Raw genomic sequence first — 25,979 nt, 5'->3', positions numbered from 1 at the left:
TGGAACTAACCTCAAGGCTATGAGAACTTGACATAACCATCAACTCAGGCTGAAGTGCCTCAATAACTTGAGGGGTTTCCACTTCATCAGAAGATGGATCATCAAAGACCGGTGGCTTAGAAATATCAACAATAGGTGAATCAGAATTGTGATCAAATGAATGAGTGAAAAGATCATGACAACCATGATCAGAAAATTCAAGATAGACATCAACATCCTCATGATCTGACGAATCATATAGAGGGGTTGATGAGAAACAAAAAATTTCACCCTCTGAATTTCTAGAAATGAAAGATGAGAGGTCAAGTGGATTCGAGAAGAAATATTTTTCCTCTCTACAATCAAATGATAGACTAACATCCTATGCGTTCTATGAATGATCAGAAGTGGAAATATCTGGGGATAAATTTTCACAAGAAAAATCAGAAATGGCAGAATCACGGAATATGTCAGGATAAAGTGGACGAGGTGCAGACATAAGGAGGTCATCCTTCACCGCAATTTCTTGTTCATATTCCCACACATACTCATAAAAAATGATAGTTTAGGTTGGATGCCCAACACCAACTCCATCCATAACTTGATCCTCATGAACATTGCATGTGCAGTCTGGAACAATTAAACACAACACACCAAAATTTGGAGGACCAAAGGAACCAGTGGAAGGAGGTTGAGGAGATGAGACCATGTGACAACCATTATTTTTGCAGTCCAAATTTGTGCAGAAATCCAGAGCAAGTGGGGTGGGAGGAGAAGGTGACAGTTTAATAGGTAGGTTCGCGACTTCTCCCACCTCATCCTATGGAGCTAGAGTTGTTTGATGAGAAGAGGATAGAGGGTCACTTGGGACAACAACCTTGTCTCTATTAGATTTATAAGCTCTAACACTGAGGTATGTTGGGCGGGGGGGTGTTTCGAAAGATTCTAACACATGTGGATTTTTAGAAATGTGAAGAAGATACTGAAATATTTCAGTCAGAAATTTCCAATCAACTTCCTCTACTGGAAATTTAAAATAGTAATAATGGAAATGATCATAAAAGTGTTGTAATACCCCCTCCTCCCAGGTCTACCCAAGGAACCAACCAGTTGGGGTAAACATGTGACGAGAGAGGCTATTAAAAGGTATTCAACCTCCTTGGTGACCTTAAGGAAATGGAATCAACGAAACACCTTAAGCAAACCCATCCACATTAGTGACAACACCCTCAGGAGACATGTGAGCCACTCAGCATCAAGTCCCTGAGTCCCAATAACTTTTTAAGCCTTTTAACCCCTGGTCGATGTCATACTATAGGCATGACAGTGTCTAAAAGCCAAAGTATTTCTCACATGCCTATGTGCCAACACCCCTGGACTCTTTTCAGCAGACATGTGCCATCGTCCCCAAGATTTGAGCCACTTTTCTAGTGCAGAATCCAGGCCTTTGCCCAAAACTCCTTACAACCTCCAGAATCCATCAAAAACATAATGACAATACTAATAAATCATAAAACAACCTCAGGAATAGGCTTGAGCATCCCAACTGGGACTGACATTCTACCAAACACTTGGCATCAATGCAACCTAGAGGTCTAGGATACAAGACATAGCATAAATGACTGAAATCACTTATGAAACATAACTAGAAGGATCACCACCTTCTCCATTGAATTGTTATATCATCAATTAGGTCTTGCATCCATCCATATAGTAATTACAAGTAAATACATGAAATGATCATGACATGAACCAGTCATATAACCAGCATAAAACCATATAAATATCAAAGATATGAAGACCATCAAATCAACATATAAATAAGTGAAAAAAGTAAGAGAACTTAGCTTTCATTAATCATAGGAAAATTCGACTAGGTTCGGGACTTCCACGTACTACCAGACCATAAACATGGCTAAAAAAAATATCTCTTTCATCTAGTCACCCCCGTGCCATATTCCAAGCATGAATGTGGGATCTCGTAGAACAACCAATCTAAGAATGACTAAGGGAATCTAGAGGTTAAACCACCTCCACCCTCATCAAAATGTGATTACACCAAAAATGGTGCTTTGATCACAACAGAATTGAACTTGGAATGCCATCTAAAATCCATCACTATCCTTGAGGAATTTTCTGTCTCCTTGTCTCTTAGGCTTTATCACAATCCAATCCTGGATCAATAGGCCCTAAAATGAGACCAGTCTCTCAGGCTTTACCACAATCCAAACGTAGATCACTAGGGTATAGACCGAGACTTCTCCCTTTTATCGTGTATCCCACAAAAATCGATGAAGGGATTCCTAGGCCTTTGGGAATGAACCGTGAGACCACCTCTGCCCCAATTTCTGAAATCCATCCGACATACCAAAGCTCAAAACTAAGATAAACATCCCAACATACCATGGCATCCAGAAAAAGGCAAGGCTAGGCTGAAAACCATTGTCATAACCTAACAAAACCATGCCACTGACAACAAGAGAACCATACACCAATATGCAAATCCATGCATGTCCAAACTAGCTAGGAAATGACACATGTAAAAGGTTACCTACAAGTATTCCTGTTGAATTTGTCTGATCCTGCTCTTCTTCCTTGATCCTTGCTTTCCTTCCTTTCCCTTTGCTTGCTTTTCCTTCCTTGATCCAAAGCTAGAGTGCTCCAAGAAAACTCTAAGTGACCAAGAGTGAGAGAGAGAGAAAGAGAATAATGAGAGAGCTCCAAACTTGAACTGAAAAAATGTTACCAACTGATTCTCAGAAGCCTTCTTATGAAGGAGGCCTCTAATTTCTTCATTTTCCGTTATTTTCCTTTAGTTTCCTCCTCACATGTAATCTGTGACCTTTCACCTTACTTCTCTCCTAATTTCCTTTATTTTCATAAATAAATGTGAAAAAATTCATTTTTTCCTTTTAATGCCTTTCCCTTGGCCTTTTCCAATTTTCCTTAGCCAAAACACACATCCAGTGATGCCCACTAGGATATCTTTGCCCAACATTCAGCTTGGAATAAGTGTCCCTTAACCGTGGTCTTATTTTTCCTTTATTAACTTTTATTATATGAAATTTTCACCAGGGTTGTTACAGAACCCTCCCCCTTGGGGAACACCATCCTTGGTGTTAAACCACACCATGACCTCAACAAAACTGCTGAAAAGCAAACATACTACCCATGGAGCTTTATAACTTAGCTCGTTGCAATATTTACAATGAAATACCTGCTCAAAAGAAAAATATCATGACAACATGACAAGATAACAATCATAGTAACATGACACCCATACCGCTTATTGGATCTTTATAACTTATCTCATGGTGATATTTAAATCCATATACATATACATACATATACCAAAACAACAACAAAACATATGCCAAACATATACCAAACATCTAACCAAAACTACTTTGCCTCAACTGGAAAACAATGAAGGATATAGGGCCCACATCCGATCTGCCATCTCCCAAGTAGCTTCTTTAGACCCAAAGTTCTTCCACTACAAATTAAATTGGTCTATGGCTATGTTATTGGGCATGAGATGTTTTCGCTGCAATATGCACTGAGGTTCCGACTGTAACTCTACTTCTTACTACACTTGTAATACAGGAAAATCAATAACATGATCAACATCCTTTATGTACTTCTTAAGCAATGAAATATGGAAAACATCATGGAATTTCACTGTTTGAGGTAGTGCAAGTTGATATGCCACTGGTCCAATCCACTCAAGGATCTCGAAAGGCCCGCAATACCATGGTGCCAACTTGGCACATGAACCAATCCTCATAGAGATTTTCTTGGTATTGATATGAAAATACACATGCTCCCCAACCTAAAACTCCTTGAATACCCAATGTTGATGTACATAAATCTTCTGTCTATCTTGTGTTGCCTTTAGATTCTTCTTTATAACCTACATTTCCTACTCCATGTACGCCAACGTATCCGGTCCAATAAGTACCCTGTTCATTTGGATCACTCCAGCTGATGGGAGTTTTACAACTCCATCCATACAATGCCTCCAAATGACGCGAAAGATAGATCTTGTCTCTAAACTTCACCAAACCATCTATCATTAGATGATAGTTTGCATCGCGATCACCTGTATCTATACCTGCACCTATACCTATACCTCTACCTATGGTCTGATGTAACCTATGCATAATCACCATGTATTTGTCATCCCACTATCCTGCCTGCCAGATCCTATCTTGTAACTCTATCCCATAAGAGCTCATAGCTACTATATGATTTACATGTACCTTCCAGCTAAGATCATCTACAAATTGATTGTCCTTCCCTATGATGTATCTGATCTCGAAGTTGAACTCACTAACGGTAGCCAACCATCTAGCTTGCTTGGCATTTAGATTCGGCTAGTCAAACAAATACCTCAACCTACTGTGATCGCTCATCAATGTAAACCTCATGCCCTGATGATAGTGTATGCACATCTTCAATGCATGTATAATCGCTGGTAGCTCAAGATCATGCATTGGGTAGTTCTTCTCATGCTCTTTCAATTTTTGTGACTCATAGCACATTACATTTCCTTCTTACATGAGATCCACTAAGTCCTCTCTTGCAATAATATGTACACACTACAAACGCCTTGTCTGAATCCGCAATATTTACCATTGGTGCATGTGTCAACAACTTCTTAAGCTACTCAAAACTAGCCTCACATTACTCTATCCATTCGAGCTTCTTACCTTGCCACTGCAATGATGTGATATGATATGCAAATCATGAGAAGTTCCTATGAACCTCCTATAGTAACCTACCAATACCATAAATGATATCACCTCATCCACATTCTTAGGAGTTTCCCACTCCATGATAGCCCTTATCATTTTTGGATATACTGCTATGTCGTCCTTGGAGACAACATGCCCAAAGTAATGTACCTCAGTATGAAATAAGTTGCACTTGCTAAGTTTAGCATACAACCGATGCTCTCTTAGCAACCTCAACATTGTTGCTAAATTCTCGGCATGCTCTTACTCATTCTTAGAATATACCAATATGTCATCAATGAATACAATAACAAACTTGTCCAGATAAGGACACAACACACTATTCATCAAACACATGAATGTAGCTAGAGAATTAGTCAAACTGAATGGAACAACAACAAACTCATAATGCCCATACCTAGTCCTGAACGTAGTCTTGAATATATCCTCTTCCTTGATGCATACCTGATGGTATCTCGATCTCAAGTTGATCTTAGAGAACATTGTTTCTCCCTTCAACTGATCAAACAAATAATCAATCCTCAGCAAAGGGTACCTGTTCTTGATGGTCACTTTGTTTAGTTACATGTAGTCAATGCACAATCTAAGAGTACCATCTTTCTTCTTCACAAACAACACTGGTGCGCCCCAAGGTTATACACTTGGCCTAATGTACCCCTTTTCTAACATTTCCTTCAGTTTCAACTTTAAATCAACCAACTCAGGTGTGTTCATCCAGTAAGGTGCTTTTGATGTTGGAGCTGCCCCTGACACCAACTTAATAGAAAATTCTACCTCCCTATGAGGTGGAAGATTTGTAATGTCCTCATAAAATACATCCTAAAACTGCTACAAAATTAAGTACATGCCTAACACATCAGCATCCTCAACCTCCTTACCCTTGTCTCTAGAAATGTGTACTGCAAACATCACACAACCTTTTCTGCAACTACACTTAGCCTACACAGTGGTAACCATCCTCACTGATGTAGGCTTATTCTTCCCCTACAATGTCCTCTTTTCCCCACTATCATCCACACACTCAATGGCCTTGTCAAAGAAATCCACTTTGGCCCTATGAAGGTATAGCCAATCCATACCCAAAATCATAATATACGATCCCAATGGAAATACATTCAAGTGTGTTGTTGTAGGCATACCATTTAACTCAAATGTGCAAGCTCTTACCCAATGGTGAACTTGCTTCTTTGTACCTGTAGCCAACTTTACCAACCAAGATTCTACATGCACTTCTTTTCTCAAACCAATCTTATCCACCAGGTCAAGATTAATATAACCATATTTATATCTAGGATCAATCAAAATAGAAACAACTTGATCAAAATCTTATCGTCAATCTCAATGGTCGATGCTTGATGATCCACCTGCTTGATGTCCACAACTGCATAAATCCGAGGAATCCTATGACCAACATCACCAACTGTATGTGCCTCCTAAGAACTATATATTTGGGGTCTACCACCACTCTGATATTGCAGACAATCCCTCTTATAATGATCCTTACCACATGTCCAACACTGTCATGGTTCCCTACCATTACCTCTAGCCTGCTTCTCTGCATTTCCTTTCTCAGCTATATTGAACCTCTTGTAAGGAATGTATTTTATTCTTCACTTGCACCTTAAGTTCTTCATCTCTTTGGTGGCCATTTTCCTTTAGATTTCTCATTTCTTTTCAAGTCATGCTTAGGCTCAACTTTATGCTTCGACTTCTCATAACAATGTTTCAACTTTCAGATGACCTCCTCTAATGATCTAGGCTCATCGTACTCAATCTAGTCTTTTTATGCTATTGCTAGTCCACTTATGAATCTTTGAACTTTGGCCTTCTCCTCCTTGAGGTAAGGCACTGATGCAGGGCTAGCCTGCCAACCCAGAAACTTTTCTTCTTATGCATTTAAACATTGTTGTGCATACATTGCAATCACTGCCATACTAAGTCTCCAATCTGGGCAATTTTATACATTTCCCAATTCCGGAAGTTATCTTTCAATTATTGATTATAAAACCATTTCACAATCTCTGATTATGAGAGTTTACTCTATCATGGAAAATTCATAACTTTTGAAATCTTCAATCTAACTCAATGAAACATGACAATGTCCAATTTGTTTACCACAATCCCAAATAAAATTCAGTCTCACATTATCATTTCTTTCCAATGGCATGAGTCATCACCACAAACATATATGTCTTTCAACAAAAGGTATTTGCAGCCTAATGTTTAAACTTCAATTCTGTCCAAGAATAATCACCATACACATACCTTGAATTCATGCTCATGGAATTCACTACCACCATGATTCCTCACACAGCCAAACATTTGAATGCTCCCACAATAAAACCTGTGACTCTCATTCTTATATATGACTGGACTCAATTTAAAAGAATGCGCTCTTACTCAATGAGGCACACATATCGATCTTATACACCACACATCAATGAGATTTGTTTGATTTAATGTGAGAATACCAGCGTTCCATTCTATATTCAACCAGAATTCATTTCCTCTGATCCAACTAATAAATTCAACTTCATCAATAGCCCAAATACCAAGGATTTAACAAATCAGCTTTGAATTCATTGTTTCTGTGCACCTTTGTCTTTTTAAACAAGATGGACGTTATTTAATCAATCAAAATTATAATGCCATTCATCCTTTGCGCAACACACATCACTGGTTGATTACTGGATTGTCAACGTTCTCAATTCGGTGAACACAAACAGAAATATGCCATAGCATTATCATTAATTCGTTTGCCCATTCAACACAACTATATATACGCCTTTTTTTCTGATGCAGGAGCATCTAACCCCTCCTTAATTAAAGAGGAATCTGAAATTGAGCGAGGAGAACGTGGACAACGAAACTGAACAAAGGGAAGATTTGCTCTTAAATTGATTTAAAATGAGAGATTTAAGTAAGTTGTTGAGTGAGTTTAGGGATCTTATGAAGGAATAGCGGATCTGGAATGATCCAATCTATTTTCCTCCATTCTTATAAACTAGTCTTCGTGCATTCGTAGGGTAGCCAGAGGCATGTATATCCAGTGCTGCCAAGGCAACCTGGCTCAATAAAAATGTATTGTAATCTGAATTCAGAAATAATATAAATCATGTGTTTTGTGGTTACGATTTTCTTTCATTATGTATATGAGTATGTCAGTTTTAAATTGATCCTGCGTGCTGTTGTGAGAAGTGTGAATCCAATTTAAAGGCGTAATACTTAATTGAGGAATGTTGATAGAAGAGTAAGATCGATTCACAGTTACAGCGTTATAAATCTGGTTAAAGAGCCAAATTCTGGCTTGGCATTGAAATCTCAAGAATGTCGAAGGAGCGATATTACAATCGCGTGGAAGAATCTGTTGAATGAAACAGCTTTAGGAATCGATCTGCAGGTGGAAGGGAGGGGTAATAGTATTGACGCTCAGCAGAATGGTGAAACCGATTCTCGTCGTACGTTTGATGATGAGAATTGTAATTGCAGAACATTGCTCGGACCTAAGAACGAAGTGTTGTAGATTCTACGGATGAAGACGACTCGATTTACATGAATCGATGTTATTATATTTTCTTTGTATAAAGATAAGTACCAGGGTATTGATGGATTTTATTGCTGTATAATGAATTGTTTTGTTTAGATCGTGGGCCATAACCCACAGGTCAAGATTCGGAATTTCTACATGAAAGGGGATTTTGGCAATGACCCAAGATCTCTTTTCATCAAGTGGTATCAAAGCAGGGAAAAGATTTCCTGCGAGAATGGAGAAGAGTGCAAATAGAAGGAGAAGAGTACAGTTGTGTTAAAGCTGGAGCATTTATGATCTTACCGTCGTGCAGATGGCGGCAGCGGAAGGTGAGAAGATATGCAGCAACCTAGAGCAAGGTGTGCTCAATTGGTTCTAGAGAAGAGAACTAGAAGGATGCCAAAAGACCGAGTGTGAAGGGCTTGGTGAGGTATCGTGTAACAGAGGAGACTGTTACTGCAGAGGTTGGTTGCAGCTCACAGAAGATCATGAAAGCAGTTCTACTGAAGGAATACAGTGGATAGAATTGCTAAGGACCAGGAGAAGAATATGACCAGGAGGTCATAAATTTTTTTTACCTCGGGAGTCTGATGCAGGAGCATCTAACCCCTCCTTAATTAAAGAGGAATCTGAAGCTGAGCGAGGAGGACGTGGACAGCGAAACTGAACAAAGGGAAGATCTGCTCTTAAATTGATTTAAAATGAGAGATTTAAGTAAGTTGTTGAGTGAGTTTAGGGATCTTATGAAGGAATAGCGGATCTGGAATGATCCAATCTATTTTCCTCCATTCTTATAAACTAGTCTTCGTGCATTCGTAGGGTAGCCAGAGGCATGTATATCCAGCGCTGCCAAGGCAACCTGGCTCAATAAAAATGTATTGTAATCTGAATTCAGAAATAATATAAATCATGTGTTTTGTGGTTACGATTTTCTTTCATTATGTATATGAGTATGTCAGTTTTAAATTGATCCTGCGTGCTGTTGTGAGAAGTGTGAATCCAATTTAAAGGCGTAATACTTAATTGAGGAATGTTGATAGAAGAGTAAGATCGATTCACAGTTATAGCGTTATAAATCTGGTTAAAGAGCCAAATTCTGGCTTGGCGTTGAAATCTCAAGAATGTCGAAGGAGCGATATTACAATCGCGTGGAAGAATCTGTTGAATGAAACAGCTTTAGGAATCGATCTGCAGGTGGAAGGGAGGGGTAATAGTATTGACGCTCAGCAGAATGGTGAAACCGATTCTCATCGTACGTTTGATGATGAGAATTGTAATTGCAGAACATTGCTCGGACCTAAGAACGAAGTGTTGCAGATTCGACGGATGAAGACAGATCGATTTACATGAATCGATGTTATTATATTTTCTTTGTATAAAGATAAGTACCAGGGTATTGATGGATTTTATTGTTGTATAATGAATTGTTTTGTTTAGATCGTGGGCCATAACCCACAGGTCAAGATTCAGAATTTCTACATGAAAGGGGATTTTGGCAATGACCCAAGATCTCTTTTCATCAGGCACATATCTCAACATCTCCAAAACAATGCTAGTATACTCCTCATCTATCATAGGACCCATTTGCAACTCATAAAACCCCCTAGCTCTGTCATCATAGTATCTCTCCAATAAGTACTTCTTCTTGAAGAGCCTTTCAAACGAATTCCTTGTCAAATCATCCTCATGTATACCTTTGGCATTATTCACGTCTTCCCACCAAATATCTACTTTACCTTTGAGACTAAAAGTGGCTATCTTTGCTTTCATGTTTTCTGAATAATCATGCAATCAGAAAAATTTCTTCATACCAAACAACCATGCCTTTGCATCCTGTGTCTCCATCATAGGTAGGTTAGTTTTCTTTCTTAAACACATCTAGAAAGTATCCCCTATCATTCCTCCTGTAAGGATGATAATGATGACGATTACAATGGCTGTCAGAGCCAAAACTAGAATAGTACCTATGTCGATCACCTATCCTCTCTGGAGTGTCCAACAACCTACCATCTTTGATCGTGTCATATATGTCTCACATGGGTCTACTAGGATACCTACTGCCATATGCCCCATTAGTTCTATCCTCCTATCTATGGCTAATATGAAGTGGTCTCTGTCATTGCAATTCTGACAAACTTTGAAGTAGTATTGCATTCACCTTTGCTTGTTTCTCTTGTTCTTGCATGATTTTGTCATTGTCTACTTTGAAACTCCTTATTTCTTCCTTCAAGATTCTTAATGTGTCTGCCAAATCAGAAGAGTGTCCCACACCACATTGCCCATCTAATTCATAGGGAGATTCTATGTAGTCTACAACCTTGCTAGCCATATGATCTCTTTCTTGCAAGGCATGCTACGTCAGCTAAACCAAATCACAATAAACCAACATACCTTAGCATAATTTGGGGAGAATACCTTGTCTACAAGATCATAAAATCAGTGTGATATATGTATAACATAAACATAATAGCATATCGACATATATCGAATAAGAGCATCAATGCATAAACATCATTCTAGTTAGGGTCTAGTCATCAATGCAAGGCCATATCAACAATGCATGTTAGGACCTCATGCATGGCAACAACCATTACTCCATTTTAGACATTGCCACATGCATACGCAATGCCTAATCAACTACAAATACGTATGAATGCATGTAGTCGAGTATGAACGATCAATTCTTCTAACCAACCTACAAGACTGGTACATGTAATAAAAAAACCAATAATGCAATCTAACATACCACGATCTAATCAAGCTGCATATAATCATATAACCAGTCATATACTTCTGATGATGCATTCCACAAAATCAACATCAAGATCCTCATGATAACCTTCCTACAACCATGATCAACATGATGCAATGCAACAAGCACATGGAATGCAAGTGTAAGAGACACACATGCAACTGAGATGCACGCATGACCAACACATTCACCCAAGGAGAGCGAAACCACGCTCTGATACCAGTATGTAACAACTAATCCTCCCAGGTCTACCCAAGGAACCAACCGGTCGGGGTAAACATGCAATGCAAGAGGCTGTTATAAGGGATTCAACCTTCTTGGTGACCTTAAGGAAATGGAATCGATGGGAATCCTTAAACAAACCAATCCACATCAGCAACAACACCCTCAAGAGACATGTCAATCACTCAAACATCATGTCCTTGAGTCCCACTAATGCTTTAATACTTTTAACCCCTACTCGCTCTCTTGCTATAGGCATGTCAGAGTCCAGAAGCCAAAGTCACTCTCACAAGCCTATGTGCCAGCATCCGTGGACTCTTTTTAGCAGACCTGTGCCAATGTCCCTAGGATTTGAGCCACCTTTCTAGCCCAGAATCCCGACCTCTGCCCAAAACTTGTTACAACCTCCAGAATCCATCAAAGACATGATGACAATACTAATAAATAAAAAATGAACCTTAGGACTAGGCATGAGCATCCCCAACTGGAACTAACATTGTTTCAAACACTTGGCATCAACGCAACCTACAGATCTATGATACAAGACAAAGCATAAATGATTGAAGCACTTATGAAACATAACCACAAGGATCGCCACCTTCTCCATTGAACTATTATAAAGTCATTTAGGTCTTACATCCATCCATTTAAAAATCACAAGTAAATATATAAAATGATCATGACATGACCAATCATATAACCATGCTTATAACCAACATAAAACCATATAAATATCAGAGATATGATAGCCATCAAATCCACATATACACAAGTGCAAAAGTAAGAGAACTTAGCTTTTATTAATCATAGGCAAATCGGCCAAGTTTGTCACTTCCACGTACCACCGGACCATAGACTGGATGAACCAAATCTCCCTTTCAGCTAGTCATCCTTGTGCCATATTCTAAGCATGAATGTGCGATCTCATAGAACAACCAAGGGAATCCAGAGGTTAAACCACCTCCACCCTCATCAAACCATGATCACACTACAACTGGTGCTCTGATCACAACCAAATCGAACTTGGAATGCCATCTAGAATCCATTAGTATCATTAAGGAATGTTTTGTCTCCTTGTCTCTCAGGCTTTATTGCAATCCAATCCCGAATCACTAGGCCCTAAATTAGACCAGTCTCTCAGGCTTTACTTCAATCCAAATCCATCTCATTAGGCCCTAAACCGATACTTATCCCTTAATATTTACCATGTATCCTGCCAAAACCATTCAAGGGATTCCTAAGCCTTTGGAAATGAACCTTGAGACCACCTCTGTCCCGGATTCTGAAATCCATCTGATAGACCAAAACTAAAAATGAAGATAAACATCCCAACATACCATGGCATCCAAAGAAAGGCAAGACTAAGCTGAAAACCACTATCATAACCCGGAAAAACCATGACACGGATAACAAGAGTACCATACACCAACATTCAAATCCATACATGTCCAAACTAGATAGGAAATCACACATGCAAAAGTTACCTACAAGTATTTATGTTGAAGTTGCATAATCCTTCCCTTCTTCCCTAATCCTTGCTTTCCTTCCTTTCCCTTTTCTTACTTTTCCTTCCTTGATCCAAAGCTAGAGTGCTCCAAGAAAACTCTAAGTGACCAAGAGTGAGAGTGAGAGAGAGGGAGAGAGTAATGAGAGAGGTCCAAAATTGAATTGAAAAAGGTTACCAACTAATCCTGATAAGATTTTTTATGAATGAGGCCTCTAATTTCTTCATTTTCCATTATTTTCCTTCAATTTCCTCCTCACATGCAACTTGTGACCTTTCACCTTAATTTTTTCCTAATTTCTTTTATTTTCATAAATAAATGTGCCAAAATGCCTTTTTTCCTTTTAATGCCTTTTCCTTAGCTTTTTCCAATTTTCCTTAGCCAAAACACACATCCAGTGATGCCCACTAGGATATCTTTGCCCAAAATTAATCTTGGAATAAGTGTCCCTTAATCGCAGTCTTATTTTTCCTTTATTAACATTTATTACATGAACTTTTCACGAGGGTTGTTACAAGTGCGCAATAGATTTGTCCAATTCTTTTTGTAATTTTAAAATTTTGTGATTAAGTGCTTTATGGTCATAACGAAAGGAAGCATGACCTAATTCTCTGATCATGTGGTTGAAAGAGTTTATAGAGGTTGCGAGCAACGTGAGACACCATTGATTAACGTGCCCTTTGAACATGTAAGCGAACAACCCACATGCAATTTCATCAAAGGGGACTTCATTCCTATCAAAGAAACCTAGAAAGGAAACTGTGTGGATTAACAAGGATTCTCCGCTTTCACCATCATATTTGAGTTGTGACAAGTCATGTATAACATTTAGTGGTGCATCGAAATCATGACCATCAAAAAAACATTTCGGGATTGAGATTGTGATGTAAGTCATGAATGAAGTGCATAGATTCAAAACATACCTTGAGGGCTCAGCTTGTCATCTAGCCCTCCTTCTAGCACCAAAAATGTTGACAGTGCTCAATCTGCTAACATTCAAGGGGATCTCCCTGGTAAGAAGTTCCAACTAGATCTTAGACCATTTGGATTAGGTTTCCCAATGGTGGGAGTATTGTGACGAGCCTTGGCTTCTCCACAATATAGAGCAAATATACTTCTTTGGAGGAGCAGGTGTTCTTGATTGTAATGTTCCACTATTGGGGCTAGTGTCTATTATTGGTGTATGTATGGATGTAACTTTCACTTATAATAATAATAACTAAGCCAACACATTTTCATGCATATGTTGTTATTGCAGTTGAATATTTTGGTTGCTTTAGAAATGTATGTTGGTTAACTTATGCATTTGCTTATGAAATATTTTGTATGAAATTTTATGAATCTGGTTGAAGGCTTGTTGTTGCATTAACCCGTCACTTTGTTTTGTGGACTATTCCGCATTGTAGCTTGTGATGTCATTCCTCTCATGTGTTCCTTTCAGGCTGCGACTATTACAGACTTCTAAGGGTTACACTTCCTTTTTCCCTCTGTGTTTTAGAACCCCCGGGCATCTCACTTGGCTCACTGCAAGGTCACACACCTGCTTCCAATAAAAGTCATCATACTTATCTCTACGCACTACCGTGGTCAAGGCACTACATTACCACCCACTGTTGGGACTCCTACTCCAAACGATCTGAGGTCTAGCTGGGACTTTTTATCAGGGAGATCCCCTTGAATGTTGGTGGGTCAAGCAGAGTTAATAGGTTACAACCAATTACCTAAAAATATGAGATACAAATCCTCTCACACATCTTTAGGAGATACATATCAAAACATCCATGATTCTTCTCCTTTGAATGTGCTTAGTTAATGATCTAAATCTTCTACAAATATTCCACAAATCTTCATGAGTTGAAATTGAAATTCGAATTTTTGGTTGAGTGGTCAAATAAGATACTTCTAGAATATTCAAATAGGCCTACAGCATCATAAAACTCATCCCACTTTTAGATATATATGAGAACATGCTAATTTCCATATATTTAATCATAAATTCTCTTAAAATACATAAAATAAATGTCTTGGAAAATAATAATGATAAACCCATATGGTCATGCAAATGGTATTAGTGTAGGGTTACAGAGTTGCAGAATATGGCAAAGATCTACAAAATATGGTAAAATGATAGAAATCAGGGTGAAAGAGGATGGCATTTTGGAGGCGCAACAATGATTATGTAAGCCTAAAGAGGCGTGTACACCCCAAAACCCTATTACATTGAAAAATTCATGGTGCTCTAAAAATCACTTTGTCAAGGAAGGTTTGTAGACACCTAAAACCACTAATGCAATGCATCGTTTGTAGTAAGCCAAAGCACAAAAACCATTGATATTTTTGGTAAGTAGAAACCACATAAAAAAATTTGATGGGACATATTATTTGCAATAAGTAGAAGCCATATACACCCCTTGTTTCGATGTGTTGTTTACGGTAAGAAAAAACTACTTGAAATATTGATGATTGTAATGATTAATGAAATCCAATGTAAAACCTGAAATTGTGATGGTTGAGGTTCAACCACAAAATCCCATAAGTGTAATGGTTACAAATCAATGAAAGAAAATAAAATATGTTGTTATGGGTAATTTAATGAAAACCCAAGAAGGTGATTGATAACTATGCAAGGGCAATGACATTATTTATGTTTTCATAGGTACAATATGAAAATGTAAGATGGTCGAGGATGAAGAATGAAAATACCAAAGATAATAATAAGGAAAATTTTCGGGGCTAATATTAGTAGGTGGGATAATTTTCCATAATTTTTCCCAAAGAAAAGAAAAAATTGTTAATTTTCATTTTCATTTTTAAATGGTTTGCAAAAATTTTACAGTATAAAATTATTTTACCTTAAAAATCGTCAAAATTTTACAGAGACTATATATAAAATAATTAGAAATTTGAATACTTTTACAAGGATATCAACAAACATTTTACAATTTTCATATTAGAGACTAGTGATATTTACCAAGGTTTCTAAATTTTAATATAAATTTTCATACTTAAAATTTTCCTCAAAACACAAAATACTTAAGGCGAGGACAAAGATCACATAAGATGAAGATGAATAAGGAATCAGACAAAAGAGAGTTGAAGAATGCATATTTAGATCACAAGTATTGGTTAAAGGGTAGTAAGAAGGAATGATTCACAAAATACTTAAAGTGAGGACAAAGAGCATAAAAGATGAAAATGAAGAAAGCACCAAATCAAAGAGAGTTGAAGAATTCATATTGAGATCACAAGTATTTGTTAAAAGGGAGTATGTAAATTGTGACTTCCATGCATTTCACATATACCAGAGACTTGAACGATTGATACTTTTCGATGAAAAAAATTGACAAACCTGTTAGAAATTGTAATTACTCCCGCATGTGGAGTTAGCTAAACATAGAGAGTCAGTTAGCTGAGTGATTGAGGGTTGAGTGTTTGAGTGTTGAGTCAAGTCGAGTTAAGTGATAGATGAATTTTAGTGTGTGGTTGCATGTGGGTGCATGTCAAGATATTTTAAGCGAGTCGCTAGTTGGAAAAGGTTAAATACCCTTCACCGGGTTCATTGTAAGAATCATGTTTTGTGTGATCAATAGAAGAGCCGCAACTCGTGTTTTATGTGTGAATTCATGCTTTGTCTCCTTTGCCTTTCGAACAAATTGGTATCAGAGTGAGGTTTGAAGAGTTAAATTGGAAAATTAGAGGATAGTTGAGAAAGAGCATCGGTGCAGCGATAGTCTGCAGAGTCACACTATGTGAAGAGAGTCAAATTTTTTTAGGTGTTATAGCCACCGTTGTGAGAAACAGCTAGAGTTGCGGTCTGTGAGTCGCCTCACAAAGCCACAATAGAGCCGAAGAGGTAGAGAACTTGCAGCCTTAGCTTGTAGAGACAAAGTGTGTGAGAAGAGAAGTCACGAAAAAAAATTCCGCCCCAGCGTCCGCTAACAGCAACTGTCACCAAGTCCTCTGAGAATCGATAAGGCCTCGATAGTTGCGACGGACTCCAAGAAAAGTCAACACAGCAAAATACGCCCGCTCTTTTCGAAAAGTAAAGAGTAAGTTTAAAGTCACAGAGGTTCTTTTTGAGTTCTCTTTTTTAATTTGGGTGAAGTTATTTTTGAAAAATATTTTTTACAAGGAGGTTATAAAGTTTTATAAGGGTTGTTTATTAAGGAGCCATATTAAGGATTTTTTTATTAAACCAAAGTGCATGGTATAATAAGAGGTTTAAGGAGGCATATTAAAGGATTTTTTTTAAACCAAAAGTGCATGGTATAATAAGAGGTTTATGGTTAAAGAGTATTGTGACAGAATTTTGTGGATATATATATATTTTTTGGGAAATTTTATTCAACAAGAGAGTTTAGGTCTTTTGCAAAAGTTTGTCCATCTACAAAATTATTTGGTTTTTTGTCAAGCATGACAATGTTTTGGGTGAAGATTGTGCCTTACGGGGGCGCATATTGAAAATTATATTTTTTTTCGAGGGCGATATGGAAGACAGACTCATGCAATTAGCAAAGCAACTATAAGAAAATGAATGACAACAGTCATTAGTCGCAAAGCGTGACTGAAGAAGTATAAGAAAAGGAATAAAAAAGAAGAGTCCGAGATTGTTGCCATGTTTAGAAAGGTTCAGGCTGCAGCCGAGGAACTGAGAAGTCTAGCAGAAGACAAAGAAGAAATCGACGCTGATTGGTGTAGCTTTGATTTGCTACCACCTTTGTTGTTTACTGGAATTTTTTTTTATCAATGGATTGTCAAGATGTTGACTTTTATTAGAGATAAAGAGTTAATTGAGTATAGGTCTAATAACCCATATGATGAAGTATGTGATGTTTTAGCATTGAATTTTATAAAACAGGGATTGGATGAGAAGTGCTTGTGCAACATAGCAAAAGCTACAACTTCCAAGGAAGCATAGAAGTTCCTGGAAGCAAAGTTTGGTGCAAGGGGGAGTGACATGCAACAACAGGTTATGTCACAAGAAAATAAGTGAGACGCAGATCTAAGAGTAGATGAGCAAGACTCCGAGAGGAAAATAGAGTTTGGAGAATCCCACTCAAAAGTGGAAGATGGTTGTCAAGACCATAAAATTGAAACCCATTATGCAATCATGCATATGGATGAAAAAAATGAAACAAGGATTGCAGAGAGAGAAGCTGAAGCCTCTGCATGTGAAACATAGCAAGAGAAAATAAATGCTGAAGGACTCCATTGTAATGTGGATGACGCAGATGATGGTGAATCCTACTTTGATGAGACACATGTAGATGATGACTACAAAGTGAGATGTGAATTGGTGAATCCAGTCGTCGCTAATGGATTTGGTGAAGTTGAAATTGTCAATCAAATTGACAATGAGCATATGCGTGCTCAGATATCCCACCATAGTGTGGATGAACATTATGTTGAAGATATGTGTGGTTTCTTTTTTGAAAAAGGGATTGATTATGGAATTATGGTAAGAACAATGTTTGATGAAACATTGAAGTTTGAAGCTACCACTGTAGCAGCAAGATATGAAGTAGTTGGAACTGCTCATGAAGCAGTATGTCATCTAGTAGTAGTTGATGATCAAGAACACAATAAAGTGAATGAAGAGTTTTTTATGAGAATATCCACTGACCACATAATAGTGGAAGATAGTTTCAATGAAGTTGAAAAGAAGGCAGAGAAGGAAGAGGTAGAGCAGGACATTCTCACTAAAGAGCATAATAAACATGTTTTTAACCTTGTCTTCGAATAAGCAGGTGTTCAGAATAACATGGCAAAAAAGTTGAAAACAAGGTTGTTAATATATTTGATGCAGATTTGAAGCTCATTGAAGAATGGATTCAGAAACCAGTAGAACAAATTGATGTGAGTCTTAAAGAAGCAGTTGGAATAAAATAATTGAATGAAATGGTGAATATTGATATTGAGTGTGCAGATTACAGGAAAAAGGCAGCAATATCTCATGATTAACGTGAAAAGAATGGTATGAAAGACACAGATGAATGCATTGAAACCATTTTTGAAGATGTAATGTTATGGAAATAGTCCATGGTTGAACGAATGTTTGAAGAAGAAAATGTAGTAGACAAGATCAAATTGTGTTTTAGCACAAATTCAAGAAATGTCAAAGAAAAATTGCAGCAGCAACAAGTAAATAAAGCCTATAGCAAGAAATTTCAACAGAGAATGAAGCAATTTTAGGATATAAAATTTGGAAGAAGAGAAAAATAAAATGCAAAATTTTGAAAGTCTTGAGTCATTGTAAGCCTAGCTGAGGCATAGACCAGCAAGTATGTTTGATTGGTAGTTGAGTCATCTTGAGTTATGTTGAGTCATACAGTCATAATTAAGGGGGAGTGTTAGAAATTGTAATTACTCCCGCATGTGGAGTTGGTTAAACATAGAGAGTCAGTTAACTGAGTGATTGAGGGTTGAGTGTTTGAGTGTTGAGTCAAGTCGAGTTAAGTGATAGATGAATTTTAGTGTGTGGGTGCATGTCAAGATATTTTAAGCGAGTCACTAGTTGGAAAAGGTTAAATACCCTTCATCGGGTTCATTGTAAGAATCATGTTTTGTGTGATCAATAAAAGAGTTGCAGCTCATGCTTTATGTGTGAATTCATGTTTTGTCTCCTCCTCCTTTCCAACAAGTATTAGTTAAAGGGTAGTATGAAGGAATGATTCACAAAATACTTAAAGTGAGGACCAAGAGCATAAAAGATGAAAATGAAGAAAGCACCAGATCAAAGAGAGTTGAAGAATTCATATTGATATCACAAGTATTTGTTAAAAGGGAGTATGTAAACTGTGACTTCCATGCATTTCACATATACCAGAGACTTAATCGATTGATACATTTTGATGAAAAAAATTGACAAACCCCTTCTACAAATTACTCAAACAAACAAGCCATATCAATAAAAGATTGCAAAAGCCCTCGTTCAAAATGAAGACACAATGATTTTCTTAATAGATATATGATTTACATTAAACTTACTACTGATAAGGGAGGTTGGATCAGTTAAATTGAGAGTCTTGCTCATCTACTCTCAGATCTGCGGTTGACTTCTTTGCTTGTGACATAACCTGTTGTTGCATGTCACTCCCCCTTGCACCAAACTTTGCTTCCAGGAACTTCCATGCTTCCTTGGAAATTGTAGCTTTTGCTACCTTGCACAAACACTTCTCATCGAATCCGTGTTTTATAAAATTCAATGCTAAGTATTTTGTCCTCACAAGAATGCATATTTAGATCTCAAGTATTGTTTAAAGGGTAGTATGAAGGAATGATTCACAAAATACTTAAAGTGAGGACAAAGAGCATAAAAGATGAAAATGAAGAAAGCACTAGATCAAAGAGAGTTGGAGTCTTGCTCATATACTCTCAAATTTGCGGTCGACTTCTTTGCTTGTGACATAACCTATTGTTGCATGTCACTCCCCCTTGCACCAAACTTTGCTTCTAGGAACTTCCATGCTTCCTTGGAAGTTGTAGCTTTTGCTACCTTGCACAAACACTTCTCATCCAACCCCTGTTTCATAAAATTCAATGCATATTTGGATCACAAATATTGGTTAAAGGGTAGTATGAAAGAATGATTCACAAAATACTTAAAATGAGGACAAAGAGCATAAAAAAAGAAAATGAAGAAAGCACAAGATCAAAAAAACTTGACAAATTCATATTGAGATCACAAGTATTTGTTAAAAGTATGTATATTGTGACTTCCATGCATTTCACATATACCAGAGACTTGAACGATTGATACTTTTAGGTGAAAAAATTTGACAAACCCCTTCTACAAATTACTCAAACAAACAAGCCATATCAATAAAAGATTGCAGAAGCCCCTGTTCAAAATAAAGGCACAATGATTTTCTTAATAGATATATGATTTACATTAGACTTATTGCTGATAAGGGAGGTTGGCTCAGTTAAACTTCACGAGGAAGAGAGGGGCGCCATTGCTATCAAGCATTGGTCGAGGTGGGAAACCCCATGAAGAATTGTTGTTGTCAGCGATGTTGTATGAGAAATTCGAAGAGGCCATCGAATCAGGTAAAGAAATAGAAAAGGAAGAAAATGAAGAAAAATTTCATTTTGATATGGAGAGCTCTTCCACCATATCTTCTCGTAAAGGAAGAGACATTTTTGAAATCAATGGAGATCTTGAATTTCTTCTTCCTTCTTTCTGCAACAATCGACATTCTCCTAGTGTAAGTGGGTCGGAGGCATTTTGTCTGTTTTTAATTTCTTTATAATTTTTTTTTTTTTTGCCACTTGAAACTGTCTTTTCCACTATTTTTGTAAATTTTGTTAGATAAGTACATACTGTTAAATCAATTTCAGGATAACTTTGAAGAGAAAGATCTCTCAAAATCGCCCTATAAAAGTTGAAGTGTTGGAATTTTTTGTAAGCATATATACATATTTTTCTCTGTAAATTTTCTGGAAGGTTATCTGCCTGGCCACTGGGCAAAAACAGTGTCCTCTACGAGGAAGGCATGTTATTTCGTTTCAACTTTTTCACCTCTAACATGACTTATATGGAGCAGGTCTTTTGAAGACACAGATTTCTCTCAAATACGAGGATTTTTTCTCCAATCTGGAATATGTTCCTTCAGCTCAGCTTCAACTGAGGCATATGATTCTCTTCAGTTTTTGCAACAGTTTTTTGTATTTTCTTACATGCTACTGATCTGTAAATGCACTAATATCAGCAATACTGCCAGAATGGTTCTGTCTATTGTGAGAAGCAAGACCTAGGATCTTGTTTGAAGAGAAATATCTCTATCTTTTGTAATTTTGCCTATAGCAACAATAGACAAAATCATGATTATAATGTACCTTTATGACAGATATAATATATAATGCCTTTTTCTTTCTTAAAAAAAGCTATATTTTTAGAGCGTGCATTAATTTTCAATTATTTTTCAACGTGTAAAACTTAATTTGAAAACAAATGAATTTGAATATGAGTTAAAATTCAACGCATTTAATTCATTAGCCACAGATTTTAAGTCAATGTCAACTCAAGCCACTCCAATTTGGCTCTTGGCTCTTGAATTAGGCACGTAATTCTTGAATCAGACAAAGTAATTAATTAAACCCAAGTTTCCTCAACTTTGTGACTGCATGGATTGATAAAATTTTACATCCACGGTCATTTTATATCAACACGTTGGGCGGTGTCTCACCTTATCCTTTTTCGCTAAAGGTGTTTCTATTTCATCCCTAGATGGATGAACCCACGTTTAATTTTGATTACTTTTATCTTTTTTTATAGATTGACACACACATATGACTCTGAAGTGAATATGCTTCATCTGATTCATTGATCCACGACTCATGTCATGTGATGGGAGTGCGAAGCGATGTACAGAAGGGTTGCAATTTCAATTAAAAAAAATGATTTTGAACGTGGTTGTTACTGTTGGTAACGTGGTGGCATCGTTCAGTAAGTTGAAGGGAGAGAGACACCGCTTCTTCTTCCACCAATTATTCCATTCTCTTGCGCCTGCAATTCTCTTGTGATTGAAAACAGAGGAATACTTCTATAACCTCTTTCCAGTGAGTGTGTGCATACGAACAATGAGATCCTCTTCATTATAAGAGAAAACAATTAAGCATGCAGTGCTGATTATGATAAGAAGAGTGTACATTTTATGGAAACTCATTTATTTTTTAAATTCGTGTGAGTAATATAGAAATAAACTGAGGTATAGTGGTTACCTATAAGACATGAAATATGAGACCATTTACCTTCTACATGATTCTGGATGCGATTAATGAGAAGAACATATTCTTCATGAGACCATGGACGCCTTCCTCCCAAGCCCATGACCCTCACTATTCGTCAAACCTCTCTTTCATTATTGTGCCATTGTGTAGAGTATTTATATGTAGACACTCGAACAAAACAAGAGGAGAAGCTCAGTGCGTTAGAATTCAGGACCAACAAATTAAAAAGGGAGATGGAAGAGTAGAGATGGCGCCTTGAAAAATTGACATTTTATTCATATAAAAAGGAGTAAAATTCTAAGAGGTGAGCACCTTTCATAATTCAATATTCATTCCATGGTTACTTTGATAACCATGGCTCTTAAGCAGTGTAGTACCTTCATGCTGACCAGAGAAGGGTCAGAAGATAATCGACATGATACAAAAATAAGGAAATGAAATGCAACACAGAAAATGTTGGAGAACCTAATCTCAACCACTTGTTAGGTGTCAAAACCATCCCTCTAAGTGTCCTAGATCAGTTTCACCTAGTCCAGTTTAAGTGGAGTTTCACTCTAGTTAATGATGTTTCTAATGTAATCTTATTTAAGTGGTTTGTAATACTGAGAAGAGTAAGTCCTCTGCTCCACGGTTTGTTCTCTTTAATTTTTTCATGGTATCAGAGCATAACATGTGTAAGACTCCTTGAGAGCAACAAAGAGAGATTAGTTTGCATAATACTCCCTAAGAGAACATAGCATGTGTAAGACTCCTTGAGAGCAACAGAGAGAGATTAGTTTGCATAAAACTCCCTAAGAGGACAGCGATGTGAGCGAAGAGAGAATAATACTCATTGAGAGCAGCATTCCATAAGTGTGTATTCACAAGAAAAGAGCAAAAATTCACTACAGAAATTGTAACAAAGTGAAGCATCTATGAGACAAAGATGGCTGCGAAGTTTTGACTTCTTTTTTTTTGTGGAGATTAACGTTTTCGAGGAGTTTCCCTTCAAAGTCGACAGAAGAGTTAGCACACAGCCTCTACTCATTCAGTAGAACGTTAGCATTAACCGTGATATTTAAAAAAAAGTCCACAAGGCACGAGAGGACAAAGGTGACACACGAAGCGAATTGGGAGTGCGATTCGCTGGAAAGAGTCAATGTGTTAGAAAAATATTATATATGACAGAGAAATGCAAGACATATAATATGCGGAAAAAATACAAATGCATAAGACCAGAGAGACACAGATATACGTGGTTCACCTAGTTTGGGCTACGTCCACCCCGACCAGCCAGTCCTTCCTTTCTATTATCCAGCAAAACGAAGAGACACAACCTACAACAGATCTACTGTAATATCCTCTATTTTCTCTCACAGTCTCACCTATATGTTTCCACTCTGAGAATACACATATATTCAACAACCTCAATACAATACCCTCATACAAAAAGAGGGATCGTCTTCTAGGGCAAAAAACCCTAAACTAAACATAAATTCTACCGTCAAATCAACTGCCTAATGAATGGCCTAGATTGACTAGAAATTACTATACTTTTACAAGGCAATTTTACATCTGTTTTTAGCTTCGGGGGCGCTGCCCCCGAAATCCTTGCCGGGGGACCGCTAGCCCCCGGACCCCCCAACTGGGGGGATGCCCCCCTCGAACCCCCGCGGGGAGGACAAGTCCCCCCCGCATGGAGGGGTGTACAATCTTCCTGAGGTATACATCTGGCTGAAACAAAGACCTCTAAAATAGGATGATAATCATGCTCCACACCCAACAATCTCCCACTTGGAGAATGATTGTAGCAACTCCACCGCTACTTCATTCGTTGGACAATGACTCCTCTTTGGACCTGGCTGTTTCTCATCTTCATCGTCATCCTTGAAGACCGATTGAAACTGAGCATATTCTCAGTTTCTCCCTTGTTACAACTTTTTTTAGCATATCTGCAGAATTCTGTCTAGTGTGTATCTTTTCCGGCTTCAACTCTCCATCTTCCAACACTGATCGTATGAAACGGTACTTGAGCTGTATGTGTTTAGTCCTGGAATGAAATGTTGAGTTCTTTGCAAGATAAATGGCACTTTGGCTATCACTTTATAATGTGCCCATATCATGCTTCTTACCCAAATCATCCATAAACCTTTGTAACCAAATCATTTCTTTACTAGCCTCTGTAACAGCAACATACTCTACTTTTGTTGTTGAAAGTGCAACAACACTTTGGATTTTTGAAACCCAACTGACAGTCGTTCCACCTACAGTAAATACATATCCTGTAGTGCTCCTTCTGTTATCTCTGTCACCTGCCATATCTGCATCAACATATCCCTGTAGAGAAATGTTTGAACCACCAAAGTATAATGCTTGATTTGAGGTACCTCTCAAATATCTGAGAATCCATTTCACTACCATCCAATGTTCTTTTCCTGGATTGTTCATGTACCTGCTCACAACTCTCACTGCATGTGCAATATCAGGCCTTGTGCAGACCATTGCATACATTAAGCTTCCATCTGCTGGTGCATATGGAACTTTATACATATAATCCATGTCTTCTTGGGTCTTTAGGCACATCTCCTTACTAAGTTTGAAATGGCTAGCAAAAGGTGTACTAACTGGTTTTGCATTGTGCATATTAAATCTTTTCAACACCTTTTGTATGTACTCATTCTAAGACAATGTTAATTTGCGATTTTTCATGTCTCTAGTTATTCTCATACCAAGGATTTGTTTTGCAGCTCCCAATTCCTTCATTGCAAATGAATTTGCCAATTTTCTTTTGAGCACATTTATTTCCTGCATGTTAGACCCTGCAACAAGCATGTCATCTACATATAATAACAATATAATATAGCTGCCATCATTTTTCTTTTTTAGATAAACATAATGATCAGAGTGACATCTAGGATAACTTTGTTCAGACATAAACTTGTCAAATTTTAGATATCACTGCCTTGGAGCCTGTTTTAAACCATACAAGCTCTTCTTCAACCTGCACATTAGTTTCTCCTTCCCTTTTACCTCATATCCTTGTGACTTCTGCATATATATCTCTTCCTCTAAATCCCCATGGAGAAAGGTTGTCTTTACATATAACTACTCAAGATGCAAATCTTCAACTACTACTAGACTTAAAATAGTTCTGATTGAAGTCATTTTAACAACAAGAGAAAATATTTCATCAAAATCAATACCTTTCTTCTGTGCAAACCCCTTCACCACAAGTCTAGCTTTGTACCTCTCTTTTCCTCCATCTTCTTCCTTCAGCCTATAAACCCATTTATTCTGCAATGTAGTTTTACCTCCAAGCAACCTGACTAAGTCCCAAATCTGGTTATGCATTAAGGAGTCCATCTCTTCTTCCATGGCTAGCTCCCACTTTCCTGCTTTCAACCTGCATTTCTTCTTCATAACATTCAGGTTCACCAGAATCAGTCAATAATAAATAATATAATGAAGGAGAGTATCGTTCAAGGGGTATACTTATCTTGGTAGATCTTCTAACACCACTTTCA

The sequence above is a fragment of the Pinus tabuliformis genome, chromosome X, assembly GCF_031772625.1.
Source record: "Pinus tabuliformis cultivar Carrire ecotype Pingquan chromosome X, CPIR1, whole genome shotgun sequence".
In the NCBI taxonomy this organism is placed as follows: domain Eukaryota; kingdom Viridiplantae; phylum Streptophyta; class Pinopsida; order Pinales; family Pinaceae; genus Pinus; species Pinus tabuliformis.
Note: the sequence above shows the minus strand (reverse complement) of the source record.